The 18,194-nt window shown below is 54.5% G+C and overlaps 1 protein-coding gene across 10 annotated transcripts in view; it reads left to right on the top strand.

Moving 5' to 3' along the window:
• DLGAP4 (DLG associated protein 4) overlaps nucleotides 1–18,194 on the top strand; it is a 178,535-nt gene that overhangs the window by 73,103 nt on the left and 87,238 nt on the right. For 2 of the 10 annotated variants that reach the window (XM_054845796.1, XM_054845798.1), the window contains exon 1: nucleotides 727–871. The exons of the other annotated variants lie outside the window; for them this stretch is intronic. The gene's annotated coding sequence lies outside the window, so the exon portion shown is untranslated. Of the gene's footprint in view, nucleotides 1–726; nucleotides 872–18,194 lie in introns of those variants that run through there. 10 annotated transcript variants of the gene reach the window in all.

The raw sequence follows: 18,194 nt of genomic DNA, 5'->3' as shown, positions 1-18,194 counted from the left end.
CTGGGGCACTCCCGTGCTGCACCAGACCAGAGAGGTAAGATCTAACCTCATGGGGAAAAAAAAAAAGCACTTTCTGGTAATCTGGGTCCCAAATCAGCTCCTTGGGGGATCCAGCAGGATCAGGTTATCTTCTCTCTCCTTGGGCTCCCCCTGTTACTTGTACTGGGGCTTTTCCCAGGGCCATCCAGCAAGGGCAAAGCAAGAGGACAGCCCCGTTTCCAGGGGCGCAGCGGTGCAGCCCAGAAGGGGCTCTGGTCAGAACAAGGAGCGTGCTTTCCCGGAGAGGGGCTGCACGGCAGCTCCGGCATCACTTAAGACAGAGGTCTGGCGGGATGCCAAAGCCTTTGCAAAAGGCAGCCTTGCAAGGCTGCTGCTCTGAGACCCGGGCTGCTTTAGGCAAGGAAGGTGTCACGCAGCTGCATGCGTGACCATCGCCAAGTTGGGCAGAGTGTTTTCCTGACCTCCGATGCTACAGGGTGGGGGGGGTTGGCGAGCCCTGGGCATCGCGCCGGCCCTGCGGCAGGTCGCTTCCATCTCCATCTCCCTCTGGGTGTTGCCGGCGTGTGTTCGCACGCTCTGCGTGGGGCGGCACTCACCGCTGCCGGCTCCTGCCAGACCGGCCGGTGCTGCTGTGCTCGCCTGATGCCTGTGAGCCGGCTGCCACCGGGGCAGCACGGGGGTGGCCGCCAGCCCCATCCCTGCTGCCGCCGGCCAGTGGGGCTGGGCGGGATGCCCGCCGCAGGGATCCAGTGGATCCAGCGCCTCATCTCCTGGCAACGGTCCTTCCGTAGCAACCACCGAGCTGCCGAGGGGAGCGGGAGGGCTGCGGCCGGTGAGGAGGAAGAGCGGGAGGCCTTGGTGGACCCCCCAGGTACGTGTGGCTCTGGCCGGGTGGTGTCTGTTGCCGGACGCTGGGACAGGTCCTGCCGGCATCCTCTGTCTGGCCCCAGGGGCGCTGGGGGTCAATGCAGCCGCTGGGCTGGGTGGCAGCTCACCCCATGGGCGCGTGGGGCAGCTGGGAGTGGGGAGCAGCGTGCACGGGGGCTGCTGTCTGCCAGCCATCGCTTGGGCAGCGGAGGGTGGGTGGCGGGGGCGGTGGGGACTCCGGCTGGCATCCCCCAGGCGTGGCCATGGCCTGGGCAGCCTGCCCCACGGAGCAGGCACCGGGCTGGTGGAGCTTCCTGGGAGGACATCCTTCCCTCGTCCTGCCCTCAGCTTTGTTAAGGCCAAATTGCCTGCTGTACTGATGGAGGCGGCAGTGCCTGGCCCCTGCGGGGTCTTCTCCAGCTGCCCCTGGGTAAGGGGAGCCAGCGCCCGCAGAGCAGCTCTCCCAGCAGCCAGTCAAGCACGAGCCCCAGTGCACAGGAGCTGCCCACCTGGTGCTCACCAAGGCATGTTCCTCCAGGGCTGGTCCCCCTCGGCCCTTGGCCCGTCTTGTTTTTTCAGTTGAGCGTGAGTCACAGAGCGAATGTCTCTCTGACTTGCCTCTGCCCTTGTTATTCCTTTTTTTTTACTGCCGGCCTATTTTAAGCTGCTCTGCTTTGCACTCCTGGCTGCCTTCCCTTTGTCTTAGCAGTGTCTGCACCTGTTGAATGCAGACCGGTGAACTCCACTGCTGTAGTTTAAGCTCAGCCTTTTGGTGTTCCCTCTCCAAAAGCCTCCCCGCGCGCATCCCCTCTGCACCATGCCTACGGGTGGGCGCATCTCTTGAGCTGAGGCCGTTCCCCTCCCTGGGAGCAGGAGGCTGGGCACAGACGTCTGACTCAAGTTGAGGGCTGGGTTGTAGCGTGGGGATGGTGGGGACGTGGCCGGGTAAACCATGGGGAACTTTGTGCCCCTCTGCAGAGCATGAGGCTCGCCCGCAGGACAGAGCGCCGTGCTCCTGCTTGCACTGAGGCATACTATTGCCCTATAGCATCCCCCTAAATGATTTGCTACAGAAGGTGCCTCTGCATTAGGTCCGTGGTTCCCACCCTTTCTGCCGCTGCCACTCTCCTTTCTCCATCCCAGACAGCACTGCTGTGCCCGCGGGGCGCAGGCGTGTTCCCCGTGGGGCTGCAGGCTTGGGCTGCCCCATCTCACACCACAGCCGGCTGAACATGCACAGAGAGCTGGAGGGAGAGCTGCCGGTGTGCCTCTGAGGCTGACAGCGTGCAGGCCCCTGCGGTAGTCGTCATGGCCCGAAACGCTGCTTTGTCTTCTGTAACCACAAACGGCACTCACTTGAATGCAGTGTGCAAATCGGGCACGTAGAGAATCACAGCCAGAGGGTGCAGGTGCCAGAGGACATGGGGAAAAAGCATGGCTGGGGGCAACCCACCTGCGGGCGGGCGGGCGGTGGGGAAGGAGTTGGGATGCAGCAGGTTCCCGCAGGCACGAGGCAGCTCTGGGCTCTGGTGGGAGAGCAGGCAGAGTCAGCTCACCCCCCCTTCTCCCACACCCGTGCCTCTACCTCCTTACAAGAAAAGCCCCTGGAAGCCAAGGTGGACTGGTGGAGGGATGAAGGGTGTAAACAGGCGGTAAGCAATGTCTAGCCATCACTCGGTGCTGCTCTGGGGCCGTTGTATATCTGGCCAGCATTTCTTCCAGGAGTGCCCCTGCACTGACTGCTGATGCTTTCTGGGACTTGCCTTTCCCTGGGCTCTGCAGATGCTCATATGTGGGACATTCACCAGACACAGCAAGCCCCCAGAGACCCAATACCTGAGCCCAGGTACCCTGAAAATGGGGAGTTTCTTGTCAGGGGTTCTGGTGTCATCCCCAAATGACATGTTTGGTCCAACTGTCCAATCTGGACATCCCCATGTGGAGATTTCCAACCCCAAAAGTGACTTCCAGGACCCCTCGGATTTCTTCAAGCTCCCAGCCCAACCCAGGTGAACAGAGTCCTTGTGGCCCATCACTTTGGTTTTGAACTTTGGGTCAGTTCTGCCCGGAGCAGGGAGAGCATTCAGCTCAGCTTGCAGAATGCAGTCTCACCCATAAATTCAGTGACTTCCCTCCCTTTCTCATCCTCTGGCATCTCTGAGTTGGAGTGGCAAGGAGCTGATCTCTGTCACTGGCTCAGCAGAGGCAAAGGCAAGACGAGGCGTTGAGGTCCTATGCCCACGGGTCTTCTCTCCATAGCTGAATGTCTGCATGGTTCCCTGGTGCGGCAAAGCTCTCCAGGCAGGGAGAGCTGGAGGCAATCAGATCCCAGGCTGTTGCAGGAAAGGCAGCAGAAGAAATAGCGAGGTATCTCTGAGCTAGTGGCAGCTGACCTGAAACCTTCAATTAGCGCTTGATTGGTGCGGGGCCCCTTGGAGGAACAGGAACTAATTATACTGGAATCTGTCTCTGTATGCAGAGGGACCAGAGAAAAACATGTTCTTCTACCAAGTGCATCTGTGTCTGTGTGAGGTGGGGCCAGGTCTACCCCAAAAACACAGCCAGCTCCGTGGCAGGTTTTTTCTCCAGCCTTATTGAACTGAGCCCCCCAGAACTAGACATAGCCATCCCCAGCTAAACTCCTTGAAGAGGCTGTAAGATTCTCATGCAGATGGACTGTGTCTTTCCAGACCTGTGGGCAGACGAGTGGGAAGAGCCTCTGATCTGTTTTTGGCCTTCATATGCTGCTGTGTTTAAAAATTTAGCAGCTATAATTTCAGACACAGCAGGCGAGTCTCTCCATGATGCAATTGGACTGGCCCAATTGAACTCAACTCCTGAGAAAACAGCAGGACCTTGGCTTGACTTTGGAGATCCCAGACCACTGGTGATCCCCTGAAATAGTTAGGTTGGAGAAGCCCAGGAGGTGAGACGCAGAGAACAGGGAGCAACACTGGCTGCGGGCAGGTGGCCCGGTCCCCCGCCAGCCCCAGTGGCAAACACGGCGCAGTTCCACAGATGGATCTGCATCGCTTGGCACGGAGGTTTCATTGCAGCCGATGTCCTTTCTAACAGCCGTCTGCAAGGAGCACTGAGTGCAGGTCACACTTTACAGGACCAGGGAGTGGGATCCTGGCATGCAGTGAGCTCAAAAAGGATTTAAGGATGAAGGTAGAGGAAACATTAAATTCAAGATCCCAGCAAGGCCAGCCCTAAGGGAGCAGAGTCAACCTGTAAATCCCAAGGATGCCAGGCTTGTTTGGACTGTGGAAAGGAAGGGGATACAACAGCTGTCTATCGATGCATTACTGGGTAAACACTGGAGAAGACAGAGTTCAACTAAAGGACACAAGAAATGGTGCAATGTTTGGAGATGTTCAAGCTGGAAATTCAGACAAAAGTAGGAATCAGCACTGTGGGGAGATGCTGCAGGGAGAGCAGGGCTGCTGTGCCTGGGCAGTCCTTACATCTCTCCCCTGCAATGTGTAACAGGAATGGAGAGATGGCTCCCTGCCCATACCAGCCCTCTCAAAATCACTGCTAAAGCAGCTGCATTTCTTTCTGGGTTCCGTGTTTCAGATGGGACACTAGGAAACTGCAGACAGAAATTGCCTTCCAGAGGGAGAATTAAGATGCTCGATCTATTTATTATGTTCCAGGCAGGATCAAGGGTGTCATGGTCAGAAATTACAAGAACCTGAGCACACAGCCAAGGTGTTTGGTCCACATGGTTTAGGAGGTGAGGCTAAACACGGCCACAGCTAGGGGTATGATGGTTTCTGCGTATAACATCCCGGCCCAACCCAGGCTGCAGGCTTGTTGCAGGTGCAGATGGGTGGCATCCTCCAGCCCAGGTCCCCCAGGACCAGGTGTGGAAGCAGAAATGGTCCCTCTGCTCCCACTAGGTCTTCAGACCTTGGGCACAGAGGCCACGTTGTGTTATTGCTTCATGAATTCGTAGTGCCAGGATGATCGTGCTCCAGCAATAATAAATTGCAGCAATAAGGAGAGATAATTGCAATTAGAACTACTGTGCTGTAATTAGGTGGTTTGATACAAAATGGCAGAAGAGGCAGTGCTGACAGCACGGCTGGGTTCGCTCTTGAAGCCACATGTGACAGAAGGGACTAGAAGGACCAGGAGGTTCTCCTCAGCATTCATCAGCCATGGAGAAGCCTTGAGGACTTGGCAGGTTCTCCAAACACCAGTCTGCCTTAGATGTTGGAGAAGCCTGGCCCATGCTTCCCTGTCCTGTCACCTGCTGGTGACTCTCTCCTCTCCCAACCCTTGCTGCTGCCCTCAGGGAGCGATGCTGCATCTCTGAGCCCAAAGAGCTAACACCAGCCTGTCTGCCCACAAGGGCTGTGGACACCTGGGTGACCTGGACCAGCCATCAGCAGATCCTGCAGCGTTTGCTCACCAGCCCTGCCATGCCGCATGTTCAAGAGCTGCCTGCCTATCCCCAGCCTGCAGCGCCCGTGGGCAGCGGAGCATGGGAATGGGCTCCCCTCGCCTGGGTGCCAGCTCCGGGCAGCTCCTCTAACCCTGTCACCCATCTCTTCGCTCTTCGGGGGGGGTCTCACCCCTGCGGGGGGTGGTGGAGGGTGCCTGGGCTTCAGGCAGCCCTCGCTGTCACCGTACCATTCAGGCAGGGGCTAAAGGATGCCCCTGTGTTGCACCAGGCAGGAGAGCTGTGAGAAGTGGAATTTTTCAGCCAAAATCTTTTTTTTTAAAATGGGAAAAAAAAAAAAAAGAAGCAGCTTTAGATTTTTTTTTAGCTCTTCTGGGGATCTCACCTGCCAAACTGAGCAGGTCAAAATCTTTAGGTTTTTTTTTTTTTACGTTAAAATGCTTTATCTCAATACTTTCCTCCAGGATGCCTCAGCAGTGGTGTCAGAGTTTCCTTCCATTTTAGTCTAATTTTATGATATTTATAAAATTTCATCAAAGCTGGAATGGAAAGCTCTTGCTTGGGCCCAAATAAAATTGTTTTGACTTTTCAGGTTGCTTTAAAAAAAAATTCATTTTAGTGCTGCTCAGCTCACAGTTATTTTTTCCTGGTTCCTGGCTGTGCACCTGCCCCCTTGACCTCTCCCACTGCAGGAAGAGCTGCTGGGGGTGCCAGACGCCCCCAGGGTGAGCTCCCCGGGTGAACAGCCAAAAGAGACCCTGCGTGCACTGCTGTGCAGTGCCATCCTGGTCTGCTTCAGCGAACACCAGCGTCTGTCTGCAATGGTGGTGCATTTTTCCAGGGGAGAAGGGAAGTCGCTGGAGACGGATAGCTCTGAAGGTCAGGCAGTGCAGATGGGAGGGAGGGTCTTTTGGTGACAGAGCATCAACCTTGGCTTCCACCTTGCTCCTCTGCAGGGCAGCTCTCGGGGATGTCCCTTGCATGTGCTGCTGCAGGTCCCCTGCTCACCTGCCTCTTCTTCCAGGGGAGCCGCTGAGCTCCATCCTGCAGCGTTTGCCTTCACAGCAGGCTGGCTGGCTGTGCAGACAACAGGGCTCATCTTCTTCCTCCCTTTCTGCTCCAGTTTTACACTCTCATGTATTTCTGCAACACTCCCTGTTCTGCCCTCTGCTCCACCTCCTCCGCTTCTGTCCACCCTCCAACTCGTCAGTACACCGGCTAATTGCCTGGGACACATCCCCTGACTCACAGACCCTGCAATATTCAACAGGAAGAGCGGAGTAACTGGCACGACCTGCCCGTTTTGCCTGTCTGGTATCTCCTGGCCCATCTATCCTTTGTGTTTATCAGGCATCTAAAATAAGAGTCATGTTAATATGTCTCTTCCTCCCAGGAGTGTTGGGAGGATTAATTAGTTAATGTTTGTACAGTGCTTTGAAGATAAGTGCCAAGCGGGATGATGATAGGAGTAGAAATGGATTCTTTCATCTCGCCTCCTTCCTTTTTTCACTTGGGCTAATGCTAACAGCCGACGTGCTCTTCCTTCGCTGGGTCACCTGGTGGGGATAGCGGTACCTCTCTTTGCAAACCAGGGTGAGGAGATAGCGTGTGAGCAGAAACCAGCAAGGGGGAGTAAATAAAAAAGCAGAGAGAAGGTGGCCAGCTGAAGAAAGCAGCAGGGTTCAGCTCCGGTGGGGACCGGGCACGCAGCTGCATGTCATAGCCCTGTGGGATTGCCACCGGCTTAGGCTAGCTCACTGGGTGTGAGCTGTGCCCAGGACCTCTCCAGCTGGGGTGAGAAGGGGGACTGCAGCACTGTCCACTGATACGGAGCCTCGTTCACTGCCTGCCAGCAAATTTGCTACCAACCAGTTCAGTGGAGACATCTACCCTTTGGATACAGGAGGGGAGGCGACCCCTCCCCAGGTGACTTGGGTCAGAAGGGCATTTGACATTCCTCAGGCAGCCAAGGGGTCCATGCCTTACTGTAGACAGGCTGGTGCAAGGCCCCAAGTGGTTCTCATTCTCCCCAAACCAAGGGAACCTCCCGCTGTCCTTCCCATCAGGGAACAGGCCACTCTTGTCCCACCATGAATCCAAGATGTCTCTCTGCCATTGTGGGTCTTCCCACCAGCCGGGATGGGTTTCCACATCCCAGCCTCCCCGCTCTACTGTCAGTCTGGTCTCCTGACTCCTTTCCTTGGCTCTCCAGCTCAAGAGGTTTGGTTTTGCTTTCAGCCTACCTTTCTCATAAAACCCACCAAGCAGAGACAAGAACAAGGCGCTGAGTGGGAGACGTGACCCCATACTTTTTGACTGGAACGTTGGGAGAGCTGGTCCAAGGTATTTCTGCCAAGTGAGCCCCTTCCCGGGAGCTAGAGATAAGACATGCCCAAAATGTAGGACAACGCTGTTGTCTGGGCTCCCACTCCTAAGGGGTGGTTTGGGTCTGATACGGTGGCAAGGAGGGCTGGAATAAGAGTGGAGGGCACTGCTGGGACAGACATTTCCTGAGCACAGGAGGACAGCGTGAAGCTTATACTCCCTTCACAGTGTGACCTGCTCCAGAAACTGCTGGGCAGCGCTGCGGCTGAGCCCCACTGCGCATGGGTTGCTGGGGCTCCCACCCCCGCCTCCTCCTTCCCCCACCTCGGCTGCACCCAGACCCTAAACCAGCCTGGGGACAGGACGCGTGCAGGAACAGCACTTGATTTTCTGCACACCACGTAGGTGCACGTGCTGAGGAGAGGGAGTCTCCTGACTCTGTGCTCAGAGTGGCTTGGGCTGCCCAGGCTGCCGCCCCTGCGAGCCCGGCGCTGGTGCTGGGCAGCCCGGGTCTGCGCTGGGCAGCCGGGAGCTGCCCCAAATCTGGACGACTGGGACGGCACCTCCACCGCATTGGCACCAGCGGACTGTGGCACTCGGACCCCAGCACCCACATGCTGCAGCCCTGCTTCGCTGGCCAATACTCATCGGGCGGTGGGGCTTTGGTAGCTGCGATTTGGTGGCTGGGTCTTGGTAAAACTGCTTTGGGACACAGTGGCCATTTTCCATGACAGTTCCAGGATGCTTATTGTCATTTTTACCAAAATCTCTCTCTGGAATAGCCAACACTCTTCATTTACCAAAACCACACTTTCTTATGGAAAACTGAGCATAATTTCCTCATGGAAAGAATGATATTTTCTTGTGCAGAGTGGTAGCATAGGAAAGTGTTTCACCCACAGGGCCCTCTTTTCTTCTTTATTCCAAATTACGCAAAAGGGAAACAAACTCCAGTTGTTTCACCAAATTTCTTTCGGTCATCCATGCCAACCATCCCCAAAAGCAGCCAGCTCTGGGAAAGATCACAGCAGCTACCCTACCCCCGTCCCAGAGCAATACAAAGGAAGCTGAGGCAGCGCTTCCCTGCCTGAGCAGGACAAGTCCAGCATGTTGGGCAGCAGGACTGAAATTTCAGGCTAGAGAATTCCCACCAGCCGTGCCGCAGCCCTGGCTCTGTCTCACTGTACATCAATAGTGGATGAGCTCCGGCTTTGTCCGGGCTGGGGAATACATGTTGTAGCTAGTGATGTTAATTAAGCGGTAACTAGACTGATGGAGATTTATTTTCAGGCTGCCTGCTAGAAACTGGTTATACACATCTGGGAAATTGAAAATTGACCTCCTGCTCATTTCCTGTTGCTTCTCCAAAGCAACAGGTAATTATTGCGGTAGCCTGCAGAAGCTATGGGGTAGGCTCCTCCATGCAGTGCTCCCGCGGGGTGGCCCGGACAGGCCTGGCAGGATGCATCCCTTTAGCCTGGCTCTGGAGCCTGGTCCTCTTCTCCCTCCATCCCAGATCCTGATCCAGGCAATCAGCCCTGAAGCGGGCTGGGGGTGGCCTGGGGTGGTCTCCCAGTGCCCCTTCCTTGCCTTCCTCCAACTCCCAGCCTGTGCAGCCCCGGGGAGAGGGAGGCTGCTCATGGGTGTGGAAATCTTTAAGCCTGGAAGAGGGGGCATGTGGTCAGCACAGGGGGCAACACTACATCCCTGGGAGCTCTTTCACAGTGGGGACCACAGGAGCTGGCACTAGGCAGAGTTCAAAAGACTGAAGGTCTCTCCCTGTCTCCATGATTGACCTTCCCTACCTATGCCTCAGTTTCCCCTGAGTGATGGTCATGGCTGGAGTGAGGGTGATGGTTTTTGCACTTAATAGGATTCTGCAGAAGAGGCAGCAGCACTCACTCCAGAACCAGTGGCTCCAGTTGGCACAGGATGCTCTGGTTTTCCACACCTGTGCAACATGAACTACTCCTTGACATGTTTCCCTCCATCTGGCTTTGCACACCGTCTTAGTGTCCAACCATGCATTGTGCAGCAGGCTGGAGCGTGGAGCCACTGGACTCTTGAGTCGTGCTCACCTGCATGGGGCTAACTGGGCTCTGCTGGGCCACCCTGGGGAGTTCCCTGTCTCCTGGGCTGGGCAGACTGAGTCCCTGGGGTGGGACCAGCCCCACGCCCCACACCACTCCTTGTTTGCAAGAAGACAGATGATGCCAAAGGTGTCCAGGCTTGGGGAGAAGCAGCAGCTGCCTGGAAAAGCACCCAAGGGCTTTACAGCCTGTGTGGCTCAGCGCTGGGGCTACAGGCTCCATCTGCTCCCCGTCTGAGCCAGCAGCCTTGGCCAGCAGCAGAGGGGAGGTCTGCATGGGCAGGGGGAGAACAAGCCGCACTTCACTTTTAGATTTGTCTTAACCCCTGAGTTTCAGGTGACCTGCAAACAAAGCCCACAGCCCACGCACAATCTCGTGGTTAGTGCCAAAAACCAGCACAGCAGTTGCCCCATAATGCTTTTATAATCTGCTTTCTTTAACATGACTGTTCCCACAAGAAAGGGAGGGGGAGGCATGATTAATTTTCATTAGCCTTGTAAATAATAAGCTTGTTTCCGCTAGTCTTGCCCTGTAATTAGGGCTCTGGTTCCAGGGCCCTGCAGAAGGAAGCTGAGATTTGCTGGTGACTCACGGGAAGCTGGGCCAGCCTGGACATCCCACCCCAGGCCAGGAAAAGGAAAGTGGCTGGGGCCCCCTCAGGGAGACAGAGCTTCCCCTTGCTGGGGAGGGGAGCAAGGGACACGGTCCTCCGAGGGAGAGGGAAAAGCTCACCCGAAGGACGTGTAGGCTGAGGTTTGCACATCTTCATTACTCAAATGAAAATGAAAGCAAAACTTCTGGTTCAGGGCTGGCAGCGTCTGCCCCAATAGCTGGTTGTTGAATATGGATGTTGGATGATCTCAGGAGGAGTTCAATGACATGGAGAGGACGTGGGGAGGGAGCACCTGGATATTAGCATTGAATCTGGGGCTGAATGATCTACAGCCTCCAAGTGCCCAAGCACACAGCTTGTGTGTTACTGCTTCCAGCTTGGGGGTCCCCAGGACAAGGAGGACATGGAGCTGTTGGAGCGAGTCCAGAGGAGGCCACGGAGATGATCCGAGGGCTGGAGCACCTCTGCCATGGAGACAGGCTGAGAGAGTTGGGCTTGTTCAGCCTGGAGAAGAGAAGGCTGCAGGGAGACCCTAGAGCCCCTTCCAGTCCCTGCAGGGGCTCCAGGAAAGCTGGAGAGGGGCTGGTGACAAGAGCGGGGAGTGACAGGCCAAGGGGAATGGCCTGAAGCTGCAGGAGGGGAGATGGAGATGAGATGTGAGGCAGAAATTCTTCCCTGTGAGGGTGCTGAGGCCCTGGCACAGGTTGCCCAGAGAAGCTGTGGCTGCCCCTGGCTCCCTGGCAGTGTTCAAGGCCAGGTTGGATGGGGCTTTGGGCAACCTGGGCTGGTGGAGGGTGTCCCTGCCCATGGCTAGATGGGCTGTGAGGTCCCTTCCCACCCAAACCAGTCTGGGATTCTGGGATTGTGTCCAAAGCACCGCGGAAATACCTGCTCTTAAACCGTGGAGTGGACAAGCCTCTACAGCTGAGGACACCACTGTGTCTCTGTGAGAGGGACCACACAATCTTTGGGGTAGATATGTGCTTGGGGGGGGCTCAAAACCTCAGGTGAACAAGAGGGGAATTTTTGGAGCCTCCATTTCTATTTTGGTCCCTGCTAAGCAAAAACATTTCAATTTTTAATCTGAAAATGCTGTTTTGATATGTTTTAAAGAAAGAATGATATTTTACAAAAAAAGTTTAAAAAACCCAAACCAACCAAAAAAAGTATTTTATTATAGACCCCAAAAAAATGGTCATGCTGATCCCAGAACATTTCCACCGAGTCTTTGGGAAAAACCAAACAAAAAATTTAATTGCAGGAAGGCCTGAAACCAATCCTTTCCTAAGTTTAGCCAGAAACTGAAAAATTTGTGTGTGTGCAGCTCCCCCACGCTGGTCTCTGAGAGCTGTACCCTCTGCAGTGTGACCTTCCCTTCTCAAAGCTCCTGTGGACGAGGTGGCACTCAGCAGAGAAGGGAAGGACCTGTCCCACGTGCTCCTCCAAAGAGGCTGTATGCGAGGTGGACCTCGAACCCAACTCAGCTGTGCCCAAGCTATGAAGACCAGGGCTGGAGCCTCATCCCACGCCTGGCACAGGCATGTGGAGTCCACGGCACAGAGGTTTGCGCCAAGTGCCTGGTTGTGCCACATCGCACCACTTGTGCAGGATCACAGCAGAGCCGCCAGGAAACAGAGAAAACAGCCTCATCCAGAGCAGTTTTCTCTTCCGCTGGCCGCTGCCCGGTCCCTAAGCTGCCTGATCCATGCCCCCACCCCAGGCACCCAGGGCACGGCAAAGGAGCATGGCCTGGGACATGAGATGTCCTTCATCACTATGTCCCCAACTCAACACCTTCTTTTTGACAGGACAAGACTTGGCCCTACCCTACCATAAACCCTATGCCAAGTGTCGCGTAAAAGGGTGAGAGCCTGACATGTGGCCGAGGGAGGCCCTCCCGTAGAGTCCCGAGGTTCAGAAAGCACCCCCTTGCTCTCTAAACTCCTTCTCAGAGAGGAGCCTAGGTGCGGCTGGGTCTAGTCTTAGTCCCAGACTTGGTCAACAGTTTACGTCTAAAGGGTTATATATAGCCACATATCAGAGTCAATGTTTGCCTGTCAGAGCCCCCAAAGGACTTTGACTGAGACAGTTTTGCGAAGTTGAAACAGATAGGCAATTTATTAAGGTAAAGGATATAAAAAGTTCAGAATCGCCATTGATAAATACACTCACTGCAGTAGCGCTAATATATGATGATAGTGCTAGCAAATATTATCCTGGGTATTCTCACCAAAAAGTTGAAGGTGCAATTGCTTACCAAGAAGGCAACGCTATCTTGGGTGGAAGAGAAGGAGCACAGCCCGTCGGCTGCCTCCTCGGGGTCTGCAATCTCTGCTCTCCCCTGGGGGTATTTTCCTCAATGTCTTTTATACCCCAACCTCGGCTGTTCCCCTCCCTGGGATGATGTTTCACATGATTTGGGTGGAGAGTCAAGTACTATAGTCGTATATGTTTAGCATGTACTTCTTTAAGCTCATTATCATATTCAAGGGTGTTAACTTTAATATTCATTTCATGGATAATTACATAAAAGGTCTCACTCTGGGCATTGTGGCCTTCAAGATTCTGTGTAGAAACTGTTTATCTGCTCATTCCGCATTCTTTAGCCAAAACAGGATCGTCCTGCCGCCATAAGACTCCCTCCTGCTGCTGCTTCTCCTGCCGACCTTGCGGATCTCCATCCGCAACGTTTGCACAAGAGATAGGCGGGCACTGCTGGTTTTAACCTCTTATGTCTAATTCTCACACCAAGCAGTGGTACCACACTGACCACAAACTCATGTGTTCTCCCCATCCAGGGAACATATATCTCACTGCCACTCCAATTTTTTTTTTTCTGTACCTTTACCTAGGTTGCATTATACCCTCTCTTGCTGCAGGCTGGATCCTACACCTCTGTGTTCCTCAAAATGCCTACCCGCCAGGACGTGTTGGGACACAGGGTTTTGGCGTAGCCTGAGATGGAGGTGGCAAGTGAATGGCTCTCCCACAGCATTTGGCAGTGCACGAGTCATTCCCTTCACTCAGCACATTGATAGTGCTTGGAACCAGACCTCGTATCTGAGCACCGTCTTTCCCGGTTCCATAGCTCCCCCAGGGGCAGAGGTTGCAGGATATTAGGCCAGAGCAGAGGTGACACAGCCACCTTAATAGATGTGTGCAGGGAACTGTAGCTGGAGAATTTAGTGACTTCCAGGAGAGCAGCACTGGTTTTATTGCAAGGGGCTGATGGACGATCACTTCCCGCCGTGCAGCAGCATTCAGAGAGCGTGTAGGTGGCAGAGGGGGTATCGGTGCTCGAGGCAGGAGTGCAGCTGGTCCTGCCCCACAGTGTGGGAGGGTGCTCAGCCCATCTCGCCCAGGGCAGCTGCACAGGCCCATGGCTGAGCAGCAGCATTTTGTCCTGGCCCAAAAAATTCACATGGGAAGAAATAAAGAGGGACTCATGGGGCTGAGATCAGGGAACTGCTGCTTTGGTTACTCTTCTCCCTAACACAAGGACAATGCATCACAGAAAGTGATCAAGGTGGGATCCTTTTTCCACAAGCAAAATTCATCTGTGGAACTCGCTGCCATGAGATACCAGAAGCACAAAGCTAAGGAAGTTTCAAAAGAGGGCAAACAAAAAAAAAAAAAAGGCTGAAAGGGATGTGGATAAGGAGTCTGTCTCTGCCTACAAGAGGGGAAAGCCAGTCTTTGGGTCCTCTGGAAAATGCAATGTCCAGGCTACCACCAGCATGTGTCATCTCCAGGAATGCCTCCATCCCAGCAGCAGGCACATAATCCCTCCTTGCGCTTGTGATCTTCTCCATTACCTCTGCATGCTGCTCAGAGCCATGTGAAAGTCATACTGTCCAGCTCAGGCAGCCTGGGAAGTGACCTACAAAGCCAGGCAGGAGCCACCGATGAAGGGGAAATCTCCAATTTCAGTGTTCAAGAACATGCACAGCTTCAGCAAGGCAACAGCCAGTTGTGGCTGAACACTACTGGAGTCAGGAAAACAGTCATCCTGGGTTGGGGTGACCACCTATTTTACAGCCACCCAAAAGTCTGAGAGCAGCAAGTGGTTTCCCTGCTGGGTGGTCATCACTGGTGTGGGCCAGGGATGAGCAGGACCCATGCCATGCCCCACACATGAGCCCAGTCCTACAGCCTCCATGGGAGGAACCTCCTGGCGAAGCACTAAGACACAGTCCTTTCTGGGAACAGTGTTTTCCCAACCTAGCAGATGCAGCAAAAACCCTTCTTGAAAGAGCCGTTTGCTAAGGAAAAAACAATTGGCACACTAATTAAAAGTGACTGATTAAAGGACTGAAAGGGAATTACTCATCTTGTTAAAGGGAGGCACCTGCAGAGCTCTTCTTGCTATCAGAGCAACAGCATCCTCCATACCACAGAGAGGACACTGCTGCTCAGCAGTGGCGGGCGCGTGAAGCAGCCCTGATCGGCGTAGCACATCCTGTCCTCCAGCACAAACCCACAGCCACCAGCCCAGCGCATCCCGACGAGCTGCAGCAAATTGATCCGCTGCGAGGCGGTGCCGGTCAGAGGCTGCCGGTATGACAGCAGGCAGCGCAGCGCAGCACACCGCAAAACAGCCGGCGCTGCGGGCCAGGCTGGCCAAACACAGCACGACCCCCTCCCAGCCGCGCGACCCGAGCAGCACCATAGGCAGAGGGGTGTACGCACACGCGCTTGCCCCCTCTCATTTACCACCAGCGTGGTCTGCCCTTACTTGGGTTTGCCACAGACAGCTTCTCAATGTGCTTCATCTTTTCCATCCCTTGCAAAGATGCAGCCGGTGGCCACGTCAGAGCAGGGCTCAGGTAAGAAGCTCAGAGCAGAGACCTGCCCCAGGAAGGTCCAAGTGTTTCTGCCTACGTGGCACCCAGTTAGGTGATGCAGATCATCCCAGATGTCATGCCAGAGCTTTGCTGGAGTACTCAATCGCACAGTGGGTCACCAGAGCTGGTGAAGGGACACGGCTAAGGGCTCCTCAGTGGGAGCTATGCCAAGCGTGGGGCTTTCTGACACGAGTGGTTGTGTGGCAGACCTGGTTTAGGAATTTTTTTGCTGAGATTGTGAGTGGCCGTATCAGGTGGTGTTCAGCCCCAGACAGAGATGCTGCTCTTTATCTCGTTAGCCTGTGCAGACACGCAGTGTCCCAGGGAGGGAGCAAGGAGCAGTGGCAAGGACAGATCGTTCAGGTCTTCTCTGCCATGGGAAAGTAGGTCTTCTTCCCATGGATGTCAGTGAGTGTGGTCAGCACATGGGCACTTTGCAGCAGGAAACCCCTTCAGCCCCCACCTGGGAAGAGGCCCCTGGGTTCCCTGGGTGAGGAGAGCGGTGAGAACAGACACTGCGGAGCCACAGCTGGGAACTGGCTGGGCAGCAGAGGAGGTGGCTACAAGCCAGCTGCTCTGGCCTCCTCTTTAGTCTGTAGCCACATTTCAGCTCTGGCTGGCTATCCCACCTGTGCAATCAAACCCCGTGTCCTCCGGCTCTACATGATCAGCCGAAGGTTAAAGTAAGAGCCAGCAGAGACCGTGAGCGTGCGCCAATCCATGTCTAAGTGCAGCTGTAGGCACAGGGGAATCTGCTCGTCTTTGGCTTTGGGTCAATGTGCCTCCGTCCTTTTTCAGTCATGCATAACCTTCTTGGAAAACCTCTTCCAGCTGCACAGACACCACTGCAGCCCATGTCCTGCCTAGGCTTGGGCTGTAGCCAACAAGCCTGTGGTGCCCTAAGCCCCCAGACGGGTTTCACCTCATCCCCTCTGCCCTGGCACAAGCCTGGTCCTGCTGCACTGGTGAGCAGCCACTGCAGATGCCTGCTCCATCAGCAGGAGGCTGGAGGCAGCTATTAGTTTCCCCTGCACGCCTGGTGTTAGTGCTGGCAGTGTCCACACCTTCCTTCTAGGTCAGTCAGGTGGTACCTTGGAAGGAAGGTGGAGTTTCCTTGGAAGGAAGGTGGAGTTTCCTTGGAAGAGGTGATGTCCAGGTGCCAGAGCATCACCAGTAATGATGGCAGAGCAGGGGAGTTCCCCACTGCCTTACCTGGCCCAATAGGGTCTGGCATTTGCCCCCTCCTGTCCATGGGATGGCAGTACCGGGATGACTCGTCCATCTGGTGCTGTTCTGTGTCTGTGGTACTCCCAGTGCTATTTTTAAGGAGAAAAATGCCATAGATCTGGTCTGTCCCCTGGAAGATGTAAGCATGAAATCAGGGTGCCCTGAACATGTGCAAGCGTCCCATTTATCACAGTGCTCCAAACCAGAAGTACAGTCACTTTTGGAAAGGTAATAGCAACCAAGGAAGAAATCCCTGAATTTGTTTATCCTTCAGGTCTCAGAACTGTGTTAGAACTAAACATCTTGGGAAAAGCCTCCCAGGTAACCTGAACTTTTGGCCATGATGGAGAATGCACTGCTACGCTCAGCGGAGCATAGTCCTTTTAATGGCCGATTGCTCTTGTTTGTTAAAAATAAAACCTTTCTTCGCTTGTGGTCGAGACTGAACTATCTTCAGCTGCCTGCCCCTGGATGCACACGGGGTCCTGGCTGCAGCACTGAAGAGCCCTCTGCTGCCAGCCTGTTAAGGACTGGTGGTCTGCAGTTAAGTTCCTTGTGTTCCCAGTGTGTCTTGGTGTGAGCCACATCATGCAGTCCTTGTGGCTTTTCTCCAAACCATCTCCGGTTTATCAACACCCTCCCAGATATCAAGCTGCCAGAGTAGGACCCTCTTTTCTAGTAAGATATTGTCCATGCCACACACAGACCCTGCTTCTACTGCAGTGCCCTTCACTGAGAGGCAGAGTCTTATTTTGATCATCATTTTGTACAGATGTCTTGTGTCCAGCTGTTTATCCATGTATCCCTCAAGTCCATCTTGGGGTTGTACTAGGATACAGTTCTCAGCACAAGTCTCTCCAGTTAAGTTTCTCATAACAAGGCCATCCCTTTTCCATGCATATCACAAAGATGCTTGCAGAGCAGGCTGTCAGGCTCACCAGGATGAGCTGGGGGGTTGTGGAAGGCCCCATACGTTCTCCATCTTCTGCTTCCTCTGCTAGGACACAGATCTTTAAGCTTTACAGGTAGATATTACTCAAGAAGCTGACCTTGCCCACTGTGACATTCAATGTTCCTTTTTGCGCCCTCATTCCTCCCTAAAGGTGTTGATTTTAACATTTGCTGATTTTAACACTCCAATTACGTGACGCTCCTAGCCAGATTTCGGGAGCACAACTAGGTCAAATTCGTGTCCATACGTGAGCAGAGTGTATTATCCAGGCTCCCTGGCATTGTTGTGAAGGCAATTAAAGAATTTCTTCTCTTCAAGTCCCTTGCTGTCTGGACCAATTTTATTCTCAACATCATGATGTCACACTAATGAAGGGTCCTCAGTCCCTCCTACTTGCCCTTCTCTACTTGATCCGGACAGACTAGAGAATTGGGCGGAGAGGAACCAAATGAAGTTCAACAAGGGCAAGTGTAGGGTCCTGCACCCAGGGAGGAATAACCCCAGGCACCAGTACAGGGTGGGGGTGACCTGCTGGGAAGCAGCGCTGCAGAGAAGGACCTGGCAGTCCTGGTGGACAAGCAGCTCTCCATGACCAGCAGTGTGCCCTCATGGCCAAGAAGGCCAATGGTGTCCTGGGGTGCATTGAGAAGAGCGTGGCCAGCAGGTCGAAGGAGGTTCTCCTCCCTCTCTGCCCTGCCCTGGTGAGGCCACATCTGGAGTTGTGTGTCCAGTGCTGGGCTCCCCAGTTCAAGACAGACAGGGAACTACTGGAGAGAGTCCATCGGAGAGCTGCAAGGATGGTGAGGGGCCTGGAGCATCTCTTGTGTGAGGAAAGGCTGAGAGAGCTGGGGCTGGTTAGCCTGGA

Source organism: Grus americana, chromosome 17 (assembly GCF_028858705.1).
Source record: "Grus americana isolate bGruAme1 chromosome 17, bGruAme1.mat, whole genome shotgun sequence".
NCBI classification, from domain to species: domain Eukaryota; kingdom Metazoa; phylum Chordata; class Aves; order Gruiformes; family Gruidae; genus Grus; species Grus americana.
Note: the sequence above shows the minus strand (reverse complement) of the source record. Positions and strands in the feature narration are given on the sequence as shown.